At 41.5% G+C, this 19342-nt stretch overlaps 1 protein-coding gene across 1 annotated transcript in view; it reads right to left on the reverse strand.

The window, feature by feature from the left end:
• The window catches only part of plxnb2a.1 (plexin b2a, tandem duplicate 1), a 185717-nt gene that overhangs the window by 74877 nt on the left and 91498 nt on the right, over positions 1-19342 (reverse strand). Inside the window, 1 exon segment of the mRNA XM_034112386.2 lies at positions 2783-2835. The gene's annotated coding sequence lies outside the window, so the exon portion shown is untranslated.

Genomic DNA, 19342 nt, shown 5'->3' on the forward strand with positions numbered 1-19342 from the left:
CTAAAAGACACTCGTCAAATGTCACGTCATTGTTTTCCCCACTTTAATGAAATGTCTGCGGGGGGGGGGGGGGGGGGGAATCTACTGACACATACATGAAGTTGAAGCAAGAAATAAAAAGCATTAAAAAGGACAAAATTACACAGAATCAGAAACACATTACAAGCTTTAGGTCATGTGTTTCTCCATCTTTGTGTGTGTGTGTGTGTGTGTGTGTGTGTGTGTGTGTGTGTGTGTGTGTGTGTGTGTGTGTGTGTGTGTGTGTGTGTGTGTGTGTGTGTGTGTGTGTGTGTGTGTGTACCATACATTACAGAAAATGAAAATGGACCGAAATGGAGTCAAACGCGTCTTTCATCACTCTAATGCCTCTGCACATTAAGAGTACATGACAATGTGCAGAAAGGCCGTAACGGTACGTCCACACGGCGGCTTTGAAAACATCTTGAACATCTTGGGGGGGTTTTTTGCGAGTTTTTTGCGAGCAACGCGACCAACAACCAATCACATGAATGTCCCGCCCCCGACATACAAAGCAAAAAACCCCGGGGATTTTATGCGAGCAATATATAAATATATATATATAAACTCCCCAAACAGGCGAAACCCCACCAGTTTCCCCTCTGCCACCTCCCTCCATGCTGGTTCCTCCGGTTTGTATCCCGGTAATAGTTCTGGTCGTAAAGAACCGGGTGATTTGCTCCCGTAACTTCTCGTTTGGAATATGAGGAAATGAACTGCGGTCTGGCTCTCCCTGCTTACACGCGGTCTGATTGGCTAGCGCTTCTACTGTCAGATTTGCATAAACGTGTTTGATTGGCTGGCGCTTCCAGCTCAGCTTCAAAAGTTGAACATTGCTCAACTTTTGAATCCTGGACATCCTGGAAATCTTCGCTTCGCTCCCCCACAATGCAGTGCGGCGAAAAGCGAGGCAAAGTGACGTCATCCCCATTCAAAGTCAACGGGCAGAGAAGCGGTGGAAGATTCGTCTAAAGCTGCTGTGTGGACGGGCCGTTAGCGTATTAATGCAGACAAAATGACTTCCTGGCATTTAACTTTGATTGCAAACATCTTAAAAAAGCGGTTCCTATATTACACCAGTGTTTCCTGCAACGATGTAAAAACTAGCCATACATGCTATTACCTTGAAAGTTTACAATATCTTAATTTAAATTCTAAATTCTCAACAAAACGTAAGGTTCATTTATTCGAGATATTATGCACGAATAATGCAGAAGATTCCCATTGGATTAAAAGCATGCATTTCTCCGAGTGTAAAAATAGCTTTAACAACGCAGTTAAAAAGCAGCTTCACCCAGTTTAACATCGTAGCGTGTGTTCATGGCGAACAACAGGTATGGGGAAGGTTCTTTGTTTTGCGGCTCTATGTACAAAGATACATCGGTGCAGGGCGTGGTTATCAACTGAACTGACCACACGCTGCTGACACTCGAGCGACGTCTCTCATCCTTTTCAGAATCTAATGTGGATTTAAACTCAAAGGAAGGCTGCAGGATAAAGGGGGACGGCCTCCGCACGCACATGTGCCACACATCGGTTATTAAACACACAACAAACCAGAAGCCCATTGGACGGGGGCAAACCTCTGACAATGCGACAAGTGAAGAACAGTCTGTGTATCGGCACAGGGATTTGGATCCACTCCAAAATGCAATGGCTTATTCCTTGGCTCGTGCTACACCAAGTAAGTTTCATTTAAATCAGGCTAATCGTTTTTCCATAATCCTGCAGACAACAACAACAACAAGTGGAACCACAACACAAATCGGTGGATTATCTGATGCTCAACGGGTTAATGGACGTCTGAGGAGTAGAGAATATCTCGGTAGCACGTTTTTACTTTCCTCTACTCCATGCGCTCGGGCCCTTTCAGATTCTGCATTTTAAATAGGAAACCAGGAACAACGATGGATGCCACCGAGTGGACGAGAAGAAGTGGACGAGAAGAAGTGGACACAAGATCAGACATGTTGCTCCTGATCTGTTCTGAAGACCAGAGGCTTGGTTCTGATCCCTTCAAGGTGGACATCAACCTGAAGCTTCAATTACATCCTACATGACTTAAGGTTCCTTGTGTGTGGGCGAGGATAAGAGCTTTAAGTGTTAAGTGTAGATACTCATGTTCCTTTATCTTAAGGGAAAGGGAAAAGCAGAATAGAGACCTTTTAAAACTTCTATATTGCCTAATGTTGGTCGTGTTTGCATATTAAAGTTCCCTAAACAACGTCTTGGAAAGCAATATAATAAGAAAGACACACACACACACACACACACACACACACACACACACACACACACACACACACACACACACACACACACACACACACACACACACACACACACACACACACACACACACACACACACACACACACACACACACACACACACACACACACACACACACACACACACACACACACACACACACACACACACACACACACACCTCCAAGTTGTCCCCATAAGGGAGGCGAGTCCCCACACGTGACTGTGTAAACAGATGTAGGTCCCCACAAGTATAGTAATGCTAGACACACACACACCACACACACAAAGCCGCCAAAATAAACAGCCGATGGCATTCATGGGAACCCACAATGCTTTGCAACGACAGACTGAAAAATGATAGCATGTGAAAGGGGAGAAAGAGAAAGTAGTTTGAGGAGAAAAAACGGGAACAAAGGAGCGATTCTTCAGAGGTTTTTTTGGAGGGAAATTCAGAATGAAAGTCAGAGGAAGTTCTAATACATCTTCTTACCTGTTCAGCGTTCAGGCCTGTTGATCCCCGATGACATGAAACACCTCGCTGTCCTGGAGAAAACAAGACAAGTTGAGTGAACGGTGGAAGGGGTTTATATGTCAGACAAATGTGTAAAAACGACCACAAAATAAAAGTTCTGCATTTCAAATTTATTATACATACAATTAAGCACAACATAAGTAGTATGTAAAGTAAAGCCTATGTTAGATTAAAACTGGAAAAGCTTGTAAAAGTGGACTTAATTCAACTACTCTAAACGCGCCTGGTAGCTTAATCTATGAAAATTAGGGCTGTCAAACGATTACAATTTTTAATCAGATTAATCAGTTTAAAAATTAATTAATCAGATTAATCACCATTCGAACTATGTCCAACATATGCCATTTCTTTATGTATATTGTTGTGGGAATGGAAAGATAAATGAAAGAAGGCGGATATCTCCATTTAACATGGGGCGGTGGTGGTGAAGTCGATAGGGACTTGGCTTGGCAACTGGAAGGTCACCAGTTCAAGTCCCGGCAAGACCAAGTGCTACCGAGGTGTCCCTGAGCAAGGCACCGTTCCCCACACTGCTCCCCGGGTGCCGATCAAAATGGCAGCCCACTGCTCCTAACACTAGGATGGGTCGAATGCAGAGAAACAATTTCCCCACGGGGATTAATAAAGTATATCAAATCAAAAAAACAGTTACGCAATTAATTCAAAAATGTTATTACCGCCGTTAACGCGATAATTTTGACAGCACTAATTTAAATACATCCTGACTTATTATTTAATATATAATCTGAATCTGCTAAAGTAACTAGGGTCAGAAAACAAATGAAGGACTGTGAAATGTACGCTGTTGCTTTCAAAACATAGTTGAATAAAGTTTCACAAATACTACTCGTAATGGAAGTCGAGAACAAGTTTCATTTTGGGTACATTTGTTGATTGGAGCGTTCGGTAATCTGATATCTAAAAACAAAGCTTGGATTTGTTGAAACTAAGAAAAGACCCGAGGGGTTTCTCTCCGATTACAAGAAACACAACCCATCGTGTTTCTGAGGAGACGACTTGATGCAGTGCTGCTTTTCACATCTTAATACTTCACTCTGTCGGCTGATCTTCTGCTAGTTCTCCCACAGCGGTAAAGTTTTATGTGATGCTATTCTTAGAAAAGTGAAAGTAGTTAAAACCAAATAAAGTTAAAAAGACGCCTCTTGGCTCTTGTTGTGATGCAGTGTGCAAAATACAACAAAGACTACTGAACTAAACTCGACCTAAAACATGGTCCACCTCGGCCATAATGCAACTTAAGGTTCTTTATCGTCAAGCTAACGTAGCTACAGAGCAATTACGTCGTTGAAAATCTTAGGTCACAGGCTTCTCCAACAACGCAACACAATAACACAGATAAGCAGACAATATTTAAACTATATTAATATATTAATACTTAAAGGTATCCTATTATGCAAAATCCACTTTTTTAATGTCTCTTAAACATAAATATGCGTCCTCTGTGTGTGTGTTTAGAGACTCTGAAAGCTTCAGGAACTTCAGAGACATGTTCTACATCTGAGAAATATATATTGTTGAAGTGTTAAAGGTCACCTATCATGCTACTTGTAGCCAACAGCAGAGCTCTCAGATATATACAAATATTTTAAAAACATGTCTGAAGTGCTGCCGTGATGAAACTCCATATCATGGATTATCAAGGCTCTGAAACAGTCTGGAGCTCAAAGGCTTTCTCTCTTGCCGGTTACACCACAAGCTGAGTTCCTTTCTACTTCCTGCTTCTTCACACACATGCTCTCCAGTACAGGTTAGCTCTGAGTGTTAGCCATGCTAATGTAAACACCGACCATATTACGTCCAAAACAGTCGGGCATTGTTTCTGATAGCAACGTTTCTGATTGGCCCGTGGGTCCACATTTCAGATATTACGTCATATCGGACGCAAATCTGGATCAGCTCCGTTGTTCCCCGTTTTTAGAGATTTGGGTACGGAGGAAAAGAGAGAGGGTTTATTTCCTGACGCTGCGTGAGTTCCCCGACACACCGGGGACACGTGGTGATGGAGAGAAGACTTCAACAAGTGCTTTTTAAATGATAGGTCCCCTTTAAATAAATTATAACGCATATTTCTACAGAGATTTCCAGGGAAAATCTTCAACTTGCAAATATATTTGAAAAGTTTCCCCTCAAATAACAAAGCACTTTTACAAAGTACAAACTAATAAAACTCGTGCTGCAGAATCACTGTAGATCACAGAGAACACCTGACTCCTCTTTCCCAGAACAGTGATGTTAATTAAACGTAATTAATTCACAGAAAGGGCCAGAAATCTCGTATTATCTCCGAGAGAGGAGAGCGTATTGCCGCCTGGAATAATAACAAAAAGCCCGAGCTGCTTTCATCGGCGCATAAATTAAACTAAAAGACATTTGTGATAATACCAGACGAGGTTCTCCTCTCATAACGATAGCATTAATGCTCATAGGCTGGAAATAAAGGGACGTTTTAACCGAGGAGATAAAGGAGGAATCAATTTGGAGAGTAATCTTCATAATGAGACGGGATAGAAACTATAGAGTATAATGAACAGGAGAGCGTGTTGCTGAATGAGCTGCAGATACAGCTCACAGGTATCTTTCATTTCATTTCATCAGGGAAAGAATGTATTCAGATAATTCATTTAATACAAAATACTCCACTAAGTAAAGGTCTGGCATGAAAACCTTCCCGAAAGTTAGTTTTTTTTAGCAAAACCTACATAAGAAGTATTCACTGTGCAGTAAACGCTAGCTGTCGGAGTTTCATTATTAAATAGGTTTTTCTGGATGAATAATAATTCTGCATTAATGTGAATGTTGCAGATTATTTTCCGATGTAGATCACATACCGTACTTGTCGGACTATAAAGCGCACCTGCATATAAGCCGCAGCAGCTAAACTGTCCGTCTGTCTTGCTCTCGTTCCGTCTCTCGGTTCCACTTTTACTTTGGCGCGCTACCTGTCTCACTCTTTTCCCGCCTCCAGCTTTTCCCGCTGGAGCCCGCCGCTTAGAGGTGGCGGGCGCGGACCGGTCCTAGAGCCCGTAGAGTTAAGGTGGTTTATGTTACCTGTAAAATCCATAGATTTAGGAGGTTCCCTAGTGGCCGTTAGCTGTACAAACAAAATGGGGGGAAAAGTCGCGGCTTATAGTCCGAAAAGTACGGTATATCTTTTTTAAGTATCAGAAACAATTGACATGTTTTCTGGACATTTTTTTTAATGGTTTTTTTTCATCGAAAGACAAACTTTCTCAGGGATTCTTCACATCGTTCTTGGCATCTCACTCGTGCAGATGTTTAAGGTCCTTTTCTTCTTTTCACGGTCGGCTCATTAACCAATTACCATTGCACTCTAAAATACATTTTCCACATATATTTTGAAGATTTCTGAGGTTTTCTTTCACATATTTAATTTAAAGGTCACCTATCATGCTATTTTTAGGCAATAGCACAGGTCTTGGATATATACAAATATATACAAAACATTTATATGAAGAGTTTTGCTCAAAATACCAAACCCATTCTCCCTCTATTTCACTTCCTGTTTCTAAAGTGCTGATTTGGGGATAAAGCTTTAAAGAGGAGGGGTCTGAGCTCATGCGGGACCCGGCAGCTACCGTCTAAACTAAAAGCTGCCGTGATGAAACTCCATATCATGGATTATCAAGGATCCTCTCTGAAACAGTCTGGAGCTCAAAGGCTTTCTCTCTTGCCGGTTATACCACAAGGTGAGTTCCTTTCTACTTCCTGCTTCTTCACACACATGCTCTCCAGCACAGGTTAGCTCTGAGTGTTAGCGATGCTAATGTAAACACCGACCATATTACGTCCAAAACAGTCGGGCATTGTTTCTGATAGCAGCGTTTCTGATTGGACCGTGGGTCCACATTTCAGATGTTACGTCATATTGGACGCAAATCTGGATCAGCTCCGTTGTTCCCCGTCTTTAGAGATGTGGGTACGGAGGAAAAGAGAGGGTTTATTTCCTGACGCTGCGTGAGTTCCCCGACACACCGGGGACACGTGGTGATGGAGAGAAGACATCACAAAGGGCATTTTGTATGATAGGTCCCCTTTAAATGTTTTGACATATTTCACACAATTTATTTGTAGACAGATTTGTCTCAATATTATTTGTATGAAGAAATCTACAACCTGTGACTTGAGCCAACAAAAGATTTGCAAAGATGCATCTGCAAAAACACAAACAAGTTTAAACGACAATATTGACCTCGGAGATGTACTGGAGAACAATGTGGATACAATAAAAAATACTCAAGTTAAGTTTAAAAGCCTCCTCCAGAAAATGTACTCGGTTACTTTACACCAGGGGTGTCACACTCAGCATCAGCATTATGGTTGCACTCAAAGGGCCGGTTGTAATTTTAATTATATATAAATATATAATATATGAAATAATGTATTATATTACATTGTTGGCCCTGCATTGGATTATTATCAGTTCTGGTAATGTCTTCCTAAATAACTACGTCTGAAAGCACGTAGGGCAAATAATTGAAACGTAATTGAAATTGAAAGTAAATATTCAACAATAATAATAATAATAATAATTCCTTACATTTATTATAGCGCATTATCAATGACTCAAAGCGCTTTACATATACACACATTGCACATCATACATGCAATGGTCAGATACTGTGGACAATACCCACAGGAGCAAGTTCAGGTGAAGGGTCTTGCCCAAGGACCCACCGGCTTTACAGATGCAGCAGCGGCGGGTTTCACCCCTTGATCTGATGATCATTGCACAGCGCACTGCGCCACACCGTCCATCTTCACGCCTCGAGGCGCTTTTACAAGTATACATTGGTATTATACATGTACTGTGGACAATACCCACAGGAGCAAATCCGGGTGAAGTGTCTTGCCCAAGGACACAACGGCCTGACGCAGTGGCGGCGGGAGCGGGAGCACTCCCCCTTGATCTGATGATCGGATGCACAGACCACTGCGCCACCCGTCCCATTACACCAATTGTATAATTATGTTCTTTGCAAGCTCTTGCGGGGCCACAGAAAATGAGGTCGCGGGCCAGATTTGGCCCCCGGGCCTTGAGTTTGACACCCCTGCTTTACACCAACTCAGATTCCTGCAGAAATTCAACAAATGTTCCCTTTTTTAGTTTTCATGGAAACAAGCAGCAAGGCAGTTAGTGAGGCGAGACAGTGTGTGTGTGTGTGTGTGTGTGTGTGTGTGTGTGTGTGTGTGTGTGTGTGTGTGTGTGTGTGTGTGTGTGTGTGTGTGTGTGTGTGTGTGTTGAATTTAGTTTGGCAGCACTTCTGACAGTGTGGAGGCCCTCGGTGCTCTGTCTCGCTCTATCTCAAAGAACCATATGCTTGTGAATATGTGTGTGTGTGTGTTTTATACGAGTGTGTGTCCATACAGTATGTTGGAGTGTCTAACATCCAAACTTCTAAACATCCAGATGGTGAAGCATCACTCCTCACAACGTGTCCTTCCATCATCAGGATGAAGCGTGAAAAGAGACGCTAAATATTCATCATGTGGGATTCAGGGGCGACGACGACTATTATTGCGCAGTTATATTGTTATAATGTAATAAAAAAAAGACCGAAGATGTCGTTAGTGGATATGAACACATACACTCAAAGGAAATGGATTTAATGGGTAAAGTAAAAGCCATGGATAAAGTATTAATTGTCAGGTAATCTATATCAAATGTCAGTTAAATTGAGTAACTATACACAGGGAGATGTAGGAGTATAAAAATGGCAGTTATAAAGTATATTATATTATTAGATCATTTTAAATCATGAATAATAATGAATTCTCCTATGTGACCCGCTCTATCGAAATCAGTCGGAAGTCTCAACGGCTAATTTCAAAATAAACGTGGATTTGCGTAAACAACTATTTGTTCGGGGTTCGGGTGTTTTGTTTGATTTTAAACAAACAAAGTCTTGGCTTTCAGAATATGAAACTTTTATTTCCAAACTCACACGATAAATACATTTTTGAAGCTTGTAAAGGGAAGATAGGCAGCTCTCGTTCGCAATCTGCTCTTCCGCAGAGCCGCCCCCCCTCCCTCCGCTGACGTTATGAATGTAAGCGTAGAGTAATCATAGATAACACGGCAGGGTCCGTTACAGTTTGTTTTCATCTGATTTCAAATAAACAAAGTCTTGGCTTTCAGAATATTAAACTTGTTTCGGCAAATTCAGATGATAAATATAACTTTGAAGCTTTTAACGGCATAATTACAAGCGGAGAACGGAGTAACTTGACGGCACAGCAGGCAGAACAACAGCCGGTGTTTCTCCTGAGGGGTTCCCCGGGAAACAAACACAACACACACAAACGCAAAATTACACAAACACACACACGTATACACACACACACACACACTCGCGAGCTTCCCCCAGACCAGTAATCCAAACGAAAATATCTTCCCTCCGTAGTATTTTGATCATTTGCTAATAACCAATCAGATCGATGGATTCCAGAGAAGAGAAAACTTTGAAGGCCTTTTTCTCAAAATGATGACTCGGTGACGGTCATTATATAATGTGACATATTTCGCTTAATATTTGGAGAACAACAACAATCCTGATATCATTAGAAAGCTAGGAATCTCCTCTTTCCAACAGCGCATACAACTCAAAATGTATCTTCCGAGTCAATGCGACTGATTTCGATAGAGCAGGTCTTAAATGTATTTATGTAAATAATTAATATGTGCATTTTGATTAATCAGCTTCTCCATTTATTTGGGTTGTATACAAATTGAAAATAGAGGCCAAAGTGACACTCGAAGTCAACATGAGTATAACTTAGAATGGGAGAAAAGGGTGTATTTCTAACTATATAAAAAATGGAAATACTCAGAGTGATGTTTCTCCGTGAGGACGCAGAGTTTTATTATTCAGACGTTATCGTGTATTCTCCTGTCCCCCTTTCATAGCCACAGAATAACAATGAGACTCGTGAGCTGGCTGTGAGTCAGTGAACAGAGAAGGTTATTAGATATTCATCTGAAGAATAACAAGTTTTACAGGTCCAATCAAAAAGGTATAAATATGATGTTTTAGGAAGTAGAAAAAACCGGATTTAATTTTCTTTTTTTGACAGATTTGATATAAAAGTGACACACACACACACACACACACACACACACACACACACACACACACACACACACACACACACACACACACACACACACACACACACACACACACACACACACACACACACACACACACACACACACACACACACACACACACACACACACACACACACACACACACACACACACACACACACACACACACACACACACACACACACACACACACACACACACACACACACACACACACACACACACACACACACACACACACACACACACACACACACACACACACACACGTCCTGTTTCCAACCCGTTAGCTACACAGGTGTGTGGATTGTGACGGATTTATGTCCAGGTCAGTAAACTCAGGCAGCAGGGTAAATAATATCCTGAGTGATGGCGTCTGTTCCAGAGCTCAGCGAGCATGCTGGGTAATAAGAGAATGTAAACATGATACACGATAACCTCAGTTAGCTCCTCTCCTGGGACGTGTCTCCTTGCTTTAATGTTCAAAAAGCTCTTTATTGTTGCCTGTGCTGCAGCACCTCTTTTCACCCTCCGTCTGAAACCAGAGCCCAGTCTGCTCTGATTGGTTAGCTGGTCGGCTCTGTTGTGATTGGTCAACCGCTTAGAGTCCCGCCCCCTTAGCATATCACGTACAATGTGTTGAAGCGCTAGCCAATAGAAAATAACATTTTGGGGCATTTGTTTCCGAAGCTAAAGGAAAAGATATATATATATATGTCGTCGGAGAAATAAGGAAGGTTTTAACAAGTATGGTAAAAATGATAAATAGGCTATTATGTCAAAAATAAATAATAAATGCAACTCCCTAAACTATCTGCAAAAGTCCTTCTTAAACAGGATTCTGTGTGTGTGTGTGTGTGTTTGAGTGTGTGTGTGAGTGTGTGTCTGTGTGTGTGTGTTTGTGGGACTTTAAGCAATTAGGACAGGAAATGGAGGCGTTGTTGCTTTGGCTTCCCTATGGAATTAAGTTATGCACAGTCAACACACACACACACACACAAAGAGCAAATTCCCACATTGTTGACAACACGGTCTCAGCTGTGACACATCACACACAATTTGCAAACACACCCTGAATTTCCTTCTGACCCATTTTCCCAAACACCACCTCTCCGTTTCAACACACACACACACACACACACACACACACACACACACACACACACACACACACACACACACACACACACACACACACACACACACACACACACACACACACACACACACACACACACACACACACACACACACACACACACACACACACACACACACACACACACACACACACACACACACACACACACACACACACACACACACACACACACACACACACACACACACACACACACACACACACACACACACACACTTTGTTATGAGGCCAATGGCATGCTGGGTAAATCCCTCTCTGAACTGCTGCTCTGTGTGGGTTCATGAGGGCAATGTACGGTGGCTCTGAGGGGTCAAACCACTGCTAATTAGGAAAACACACGCAAATAGAGGTTTTAAAACAGAGGACCTTAAACGACAGAGAAGCAGTGATATAAGAAGGTGCCAGAACTTTGCAAAAGGATTTCAAACCCAACACTTAAAAGATACAGAGCGCTAATGCTACGTAGCAATAAGTTATTCGTCACATAAATGAGATCACGGACCCCCGTCGAAGGTGTGAGGAATGAGAAGACTTCAAATGATTGAGGGGGAAGAGATGACGGGTTTGGAGTTTGTTTAACGGTGACAGGAAGTGTTGACTCTGGCTCTGTATATCGGTCAGGCCACGGAGACGAAATGTAGTGGAAACTAAACGGATCCACGGCGGAGGAATTTCATTGTTTACAGAGAGTAGAGGGGAGGGGATGAGGGGGCTGGCACATCAGAGACACGCCGACCACAACCAAATATGTGGAAGCATCAAAGAGGACGTTTCTATCTGGCTTTTTATCCCCGATGTCTCGCCTTCTTCCACGCCCAGTCCTCTCTCCATATCTAAGGATTTACGGTGTTGCATTATCAGGAAACAAGTGTCGTGATATTCCTTTATTTCCCCGGAGAAGCTCGACTGAACGCCGGCCGCCCCGGCTCCACTTAATTCCACACATTCATAACCGAGAGCTGCCACATAAAGCCTGACTCCCAGGTTCTGTTGTGCGTTTAGACTCCGACAACAATGTCCGTGTCCTAAAAGCACAAAGTGGCTTCTTGAAACTCCCTGAGAAGTTTCCAAACAAGAGTCCAACAAATGTTGTAATTGGAAAGCTGCAAATCGTCACATTTGACAAGCGTGGATTTGCTAATATTTGGGATCTTTGCAGCTTCATCGAGCCGCAAGGAAAGGTTGACTGGCACCACGGCCACATATGACTTTACTCTGCAGTGTGTTGGGCATTCAGACTAAAAAGGGCTGTCTTGTGTCCTCAAAGCAAAAGGTGGCATCTTCAAAATGACTGAAAGTGTGGGGGAAACTTCTGTAGCAATGGAGAGTCAGGACTCAGACACGAGGAGAGCTGGAGCTCTGATGGAGTCAGGACTCAGAGAGACGAGGAGAGCTGGAGGTCTGATGGAGTCAGGACTCAGAGAGACACGAGGAGAGCTGGAGCTCTGATGGAGTCAGGACTCAGAGACACGAGGAGAGCTGGAGCTCTGATGGAGTCAGGACTCAGAGAGACACGAGGAGAGCTGGAGCTCTGATGGAGTCAGGACTCAGAGACACGAGGAGAGCTGGAGCTCTGATGGAGTCAGGACTCAGAGACACGAGGAGAGCTGGAGCTCTGATGGAGTCAGGACTCAGAGACACGAGGAGAGCTGGAGCTCTGATGGAGTCAGGACTCAGAGAGACACGAGGAGAGCTGGAGCTCTGATGGAGTCAGGACTCAGAGACACGAGGAGAGCTGGAGCTCTGATGGAGTCAGGACTCAGAGACACGAGGAGAGCTGGAGCTCTGATGGAGTCAGGACTCAAAGACACGAGGAGAGCTGGAGCTCTGATGGAGTCAGGACTCAGAGACACGAGGAGAGCTGGAGCTCTGATGGAGTCAGGACTCAGAGACACGAGGAGAGCAGAGACACGAGGAGAGCTGGAGCTCTGATGGCAAACACTGACGGTTTATTTGGAGCTTCGGCCGGAGAATTCACGAGACAGGAGTTGTGTCACGAGTTCACACAGCGGTCGCCAAACTAATTCTGAAGAACTCTTTCTGCAGCTCGAGGTTTTAATTAGTTCGGAGTGTAATAATCAACATTCTTTATCAGCGAGACTAAACAGTATGGACCCTGAATCTAGAGAGCTCTCGTCCGTAGGAAGAATGAGCGCCAGGGAACCGTCGTCCCTGAACTAAACCCTCATGGCGGCTCGTGCTCCGTCACAGACTGCCAACAACAATGCGCCCAAGCTGCCCCGCCTTAAGAGAGATAGCAGCGATACCCCAGGCCAGTTTCTTACATTTGACAAGTTGGAATTTGAACATTATTGACTTTTTAAAATCAAATCAAGTTTTATTTATATAGCACATGTTTAAAACGATTTTTGGTCGAGCCAAAGTGCTGTACATATAATAAAAACACTTAAAAACAAATACAACAGCAACAAAATTAAATAAATAAATGTATGTCAATGGAATAGCAATAGCAGTGGGTTTTCTTGCAGAGTAAATGTTTTATCTGTAATGAAACGTCGGTATCCTTGCAGATATCTATTTTTTGGAGAAAATGCTCGGATGAATTTCGCTGTGCAACTTTGTGGAATAACTCTAACATGAGTCTTTAGTGATGAATTGATGCTCAAGATAGATGGCAGTTAATTTATTGCCACTTAACTAACCGATAATTGTACCAGCAATCGATTCATTGAAGACTTTAACCTGTTGAGTCCCGAGCCGGGTTTTCAGGCCTCAGGCTCGAAAATGACATTCCCAGAACAAATGACCTTCTAAAAGGGTTACATTAATAATCTTTTCTCTCAAAGTAATGATAAACCCGTGAGTTGGACGTAGAGAAGTCAGAATCAATATAGATGTTTTTGTTTTAAAGTAAATTCAGATTGAACATAGTAAAAAATGTTTAATTAAAGTGTCCGTCCAAAAAAAAAAAAACATTACTTATAGTGAGAACCACACACATGTGAGAAAGAGAATGATGGGATAGTAGACTAAAAGCTTTAGGAATCCAAACTACAACATATAATAAGTACCCTGTATCAAGATCGATGCAAAACAAGTGATATTTGACCTTTTTAGAGAGATTTAGAAAAGAAAAACCCACTTCTGGGGTCATTTGGGTGCATTTTCCATATCTCTGGCCCCCTCGGTCCATGTTGATGATTGACACCTCTTTTGAACCGTTAGAGCCAATAGAATCGGGGGGAGGTTCCTAAAATCCATCTAAACATTACCCATTGGTGAATGAGTGATGCGTAGCCAGAATGCCCAAAACCGGAAGCTGCCATATACTCTCGTAGCAGCCAATATGAAATCTCATATGGTGATGGATTATCAGTAATCATTTCAGACACATTGGATTAACCTTCAGCTGCGTTTTTATCGTTTTAAACGAACACAACTTTTGATCAGAAACAGCAAAAGGTAAGAATTTTCTCCCGACTTTTCTCCGTAAAGCTACGTCGTGTGATGTCTTCCCCTGCCCTTCCCTTTTGATCGCTCAGTGATACTTACACCCCTAGAATCTGTGTATTCTCAGCTTGCTAGCTAATATCTTGTTTGTGCAGATCCGATAAGTATTTTTACCGTGAGTGTGTTAGCATTTTTTCGCTCAGGGCTCATTTAGACGCTTCTTGTGAGACTTGTGTTTTGTTTCGGTAAAAATGGCTCGTATCGTCAGTTAGCTGAGTTTCTTCCCGTTAAGTGGGTATGACACATTCATAGGTTTTTAAATGTTAAGAAGCCCTGAGACACAGTTTCGTGAAGAAGAAAAAAACCTGCAGGCCAAAACAATGTGAAAACAAGTAAATAATGTCGACATTTTCAAACAAAACGTTAAAATAACCATAAAAGCCTGACGGTACAGTGCAGCTGCAGCGGGAGGGAGACACTAAAGCAGGGGTCGGCAACAGGCGGACCGGATCCGGACCCAGACGCCGACCTATACGGACCCGGAGCTATAATCAATACATTAATAGGGGATTTGTCGGCGCCTCCCGCTTTTTTAACGCTGATTTGGGTGACTTGTGTAATTCGTGGAGAACCGAAGAGTTTTCGTTTTGGGGGTGGGGGGGAGGGAGTCCGTCCGACAGACGGACAACTTCTCACTTCAAAAAAGAAGAAGAAATCTAGACCGCAAAAATAATTAAACAAGCGAATACCTGTTTTTCCTGGCCAAGGACAGGTTCATGAACACAACACGAGCGTAACGTGTCTTCACGTGGTATATGTCTCGTCTGAAAGGAGTGCTGACAGAGAGCACCGGAACGCCGCTCCAGCCCTTAAAATATTGCAATACCCATAAGGAGCCGTACACATGCCGCAGTGATTGCGTGGCTGTGTCTTTAGTTGTAAGCACAGTGGCGATCTGTTGTTGTTAGCATCTGGTTAGCTAGCTATGCTAACGAATTTAAAGCGCTTTTCTACAACCAGGTGGAAGAGAGCTCTCCTGAGAGGCTCAAATAACCTCAGCTCAGTGAGGTTAAGGCACACCTTGATATGATCATTATAGTTATTAATGAGACTAAATGAAAAACAGGTATAAAATACTATATGACAGCAACAAAAAAGTTGTTAAAAATAACAAGAATAGAGTTTAAAAGAAGAGTGATTTGTAAAATATCCAAAAAGGAAAATACGCTACAGTTCTGTTTCATATGGGTGTTGAGAGATGTATCCATAGGTCTCTTAATGTTGCTCTCAAAGTGCACCGCATTGATGCTTTTAACTTCAATATTTAAACATTACACATATCCACAGTATTTAAGTAATGTTAATTGACAATCAATATTGTTGTTTTTGAATTGTACTTTCTTTATTTGATTGGCAGTCAGTTGTTGATTACATGCAGACGTTGATAAAGCTACAGGTCACTTCAATATATATCACACTAATTCATGAAGCAACTTAGACATTTTGATGTTCCGGACCTTTGCATGGGGACATTTTCTCTAACTGGACCTCGTTGCATTTTAGTTGAAGACCCCTGCACTAAAGGATCCAAAGTGAAGTTTTTCCCACCAACAGAAGACGACTGCTTTTGAGGAATTACAACTTAATGCAACATTCCTCAAAACATCCACCCTCTCTGATGGATGGCTGCAGAGGTGGAGGGCAAGCACATCTGGTTTGGCTCAAAGTGATGGATATTCCTCCGGGGAGTCTGAGAGGAGGAAGGATGGTAATGAACCGGTCAATCATCAACACTCCCAAAGAATCACAAGAAGTGCTCCAGTTTATCTTTGTGTATCGAAAACTTCAGTCACTTTCTTTTAGGAGAAAGTTGTTCTCAGTTTATCTTGAGTTTGTGGATTGGCTTCTTCCCTTTCAAGTCATTCAACATTATCTACCAAGTTTGCCAAATCAGTCTCCTCTCTTTTTCTCCTTCCTCTGGGTTATTTTTATGTTTTGTTTCTTCCCTTTGTACGCCTAGTTTAGGAGGGGCCGTAACAACCATGTCAACTAAAGGGTGACAGAAACACATGTGGGACTTTTCCATCGCTGTCCGTTATGTCGTCAAACTTTAAGTGACTTGAGTCGATAAAAATGATTTATATTTCCTCCAACAAGTTTGGAAATATCTCCAACAAATACGACTTCTGAGAATTTCCCCAAATGTCCTTGACGTAGCATTTCAAGAATTCTTTAAAAAAACAAAAGGAGGAGAGTTCAACCTGACCCTGCCCTCAAACCAAAACAAACGATGAAGACGTGTGTTGTGTGATTAATGTTTGGCTTCATATCCTGTTCTCAATGGGCCCGTTTTACAAAGACTTCTCCAGTCCAGCGTGATGTTGGAATTCAGATTAACGTTAGCACTGCATGGGGGAATGCAGCTTTCCCCGAGGATCCAGGGAACTCAATTACAATTGTGAAAAAGTCTGAATTCTGATAACAAAATCTGACTTTTCAGAAAACAATAAATCAGACTTTTCTGAAAAAAGTGACAATTCGGAAAATGTGAGAATATTGAAAAGTCTGAGTTTTGAAAATCCGACTTTTCTGAAAAAAAGAATCTGACAAATTGTGAGACAGAACATTGAATAAAGTCAACATTTAAAAAAAGTCTGAATTCTGAAAAAAAATCTAAATTCTGAAAAAAAGTCAACATTTCGAAAAAAGTCGGAATTCTGAAAACAAAAAAACATTGGATTAACCTTCAGCCGCGTTTTTATCGTTTTAATGCCATTGAACACAACTTTTGATCAGAAACAGCAAAAGGTAAAACATTTCTCCCGATTTTTCTCCGTAAAGCTACGTCGTGTGATGTCTTCCCCTGCCCTTCCCTTTTGATCGCTCAGTGATGATACTTATACCCCTAGAATCTGTGGAATCTCAGCTTGCTAGCTAATATCTTGTTTGTGCAGATATTATTGAAAAAAGTCTTGAGTTTTGAAAATCCGACTGTTCTGGGAAAAAAAAGAATTTGACAAATTGTGGGAACATTGAATAAAGTCAACATTTTGAAAAAGTCTGAATTCTGAAAACAAAATCGGACTTTTCTGAAGAAATAATTGTGAGAATACTGAAAAGTCTGAATTTTGAAAAGAGTCTGAATTATGTAAAAAGTCTGAATTTTGAAATAAGAAATCTGACTTTCCTGGAGAAAAAATTAAATCTAAATTCTGAAAAATGTTGAGAATATTGAAAAAAGTGTAAATATTGAAAAAATCAAAATCCTGAAAAAGTCTGAAATAATTCTGAAATCCTGAAAAAGTCTGAAAAGTGAAGGGAAAAAAATATTTTGAAGGGGAAAAAAAAATCGGACTTTCCTGGTGATTTTTTTTTTTAGTTCTGTAAAATGTTGAGAATATTGAAAGTCTACATTTATAAAAAGTCAGAATTCTGAAGAAAAAAATCTAAATCGGGAAAAAAAGTCAGAATTCTGAAATAAATCAGATTTCTGGGGAAAAAAAGTCAGAAAATTCCGAAACAAGTCGAAGTTCTGAAAGAAATAAAAATTCTGAGAAAACGTCATAACAGGAAAACAAATAGAATACCATTTAAAAAATCATGACATACAATCTTAAAAAGCCACATCGGGTTACAGGGTAAAATATAATCTGCTTCCATTTGGACTTTTCTAACATCGCTAACGTCTATATTGAGAACCGAACACAACCCCACACTCCCACCACAATCTCCATTCAGCTTAATCGAGCATAACATATAATATTCCCAAACACACAACCATTTAAAAGGCGCTGGAACACAGCCAGAGCAGCGAGAAAGACAGACACAAAATGAAACCTAAGGACATAATGAAAAAGCTATTATCAGCGTGAGCTTTCATCAGCGCCGCATTCAACCATGTTCAAAGCAAACTGATTCTCTCATCACACGCTGTACCCAACTGAATGCTGGGATATCATAAAGGGAGGAGGCGAGATAAGACCACTTTTTTTGTTGAAGAAGCACATTTCAAGACGAGATGTCATGCCGGTCGCATTGAGGCCGACATAATCAACCTGTCATTGAAAAATCGGGTATATTCAAATCGTAAAAAGAGTCTTTACATGCTTACAATATCTACTTCCTCGTTCATCTCTCCCGTCAGCGTTTTTATTCTCAATCTTTGTCCAGTCTTGATGTTTTCATTCTCTATTCTTTCCCGGACAGCTGCAGCGTTATAGGGGCTGAATTCAAATAAAGCGTATTCATGCAATATGCAATGACATATTGAATTATATATAAAATATGATACAATATTCAGACTTTATCCAGTGTTAGGGAAAAGAGAAGGGGGAAGTCTGACCTGTCAAGTATGCACCGTGCATCAAATTGCAAAAGACACTTGGTAGCTTATATAATAGGCATCTGGCTGGAACATGGCCGCAAATACCCATAGCTTTAATTGTTAAATCTATTGGTTGCTCAGACTAAAATGAATACTCAAATAGTGGAACATGCCCATAAAGTCTTTAAAATAGTTGTTTAATTCTCACAGTTTGGTAGAAAACAAGCGATGTTGGACATTTTTCCTTGAAAATGATCTTATTTGTAATTTTATATCAATATTTTCGCTTAAAACCTCTAAATTAATAGTTTCCTCTCTTGTATATAATGTTACCAACTGACCCTCTGTCTGAACCCAGAGCCAAGTCTGCTCTGATTGGTCAGCAGGCTGGCTCGGTTGGGATTGGTCAACCGTTTTGAGATGTCCCGCCTCTTAGCCCGTCACGTACAGAGCGCTGGCCAATAGGAGCGT

This window comes from Pseudochaenichthys georgianus, chromosome 23 (genome assembly GCF_902827115.2).
Source record: "Pseudochaenichthys georgianus chromosome 23, fPseGeo1.2, whole genome shotgun sequence".
NCBI classification, from domain to species: Eukaryota; Metazoa; Chordata; class Actinopteri; order Perciformes; family Channichthyidae; genus Pseudochaenichthys; species Pseudochaenichthys georgianus.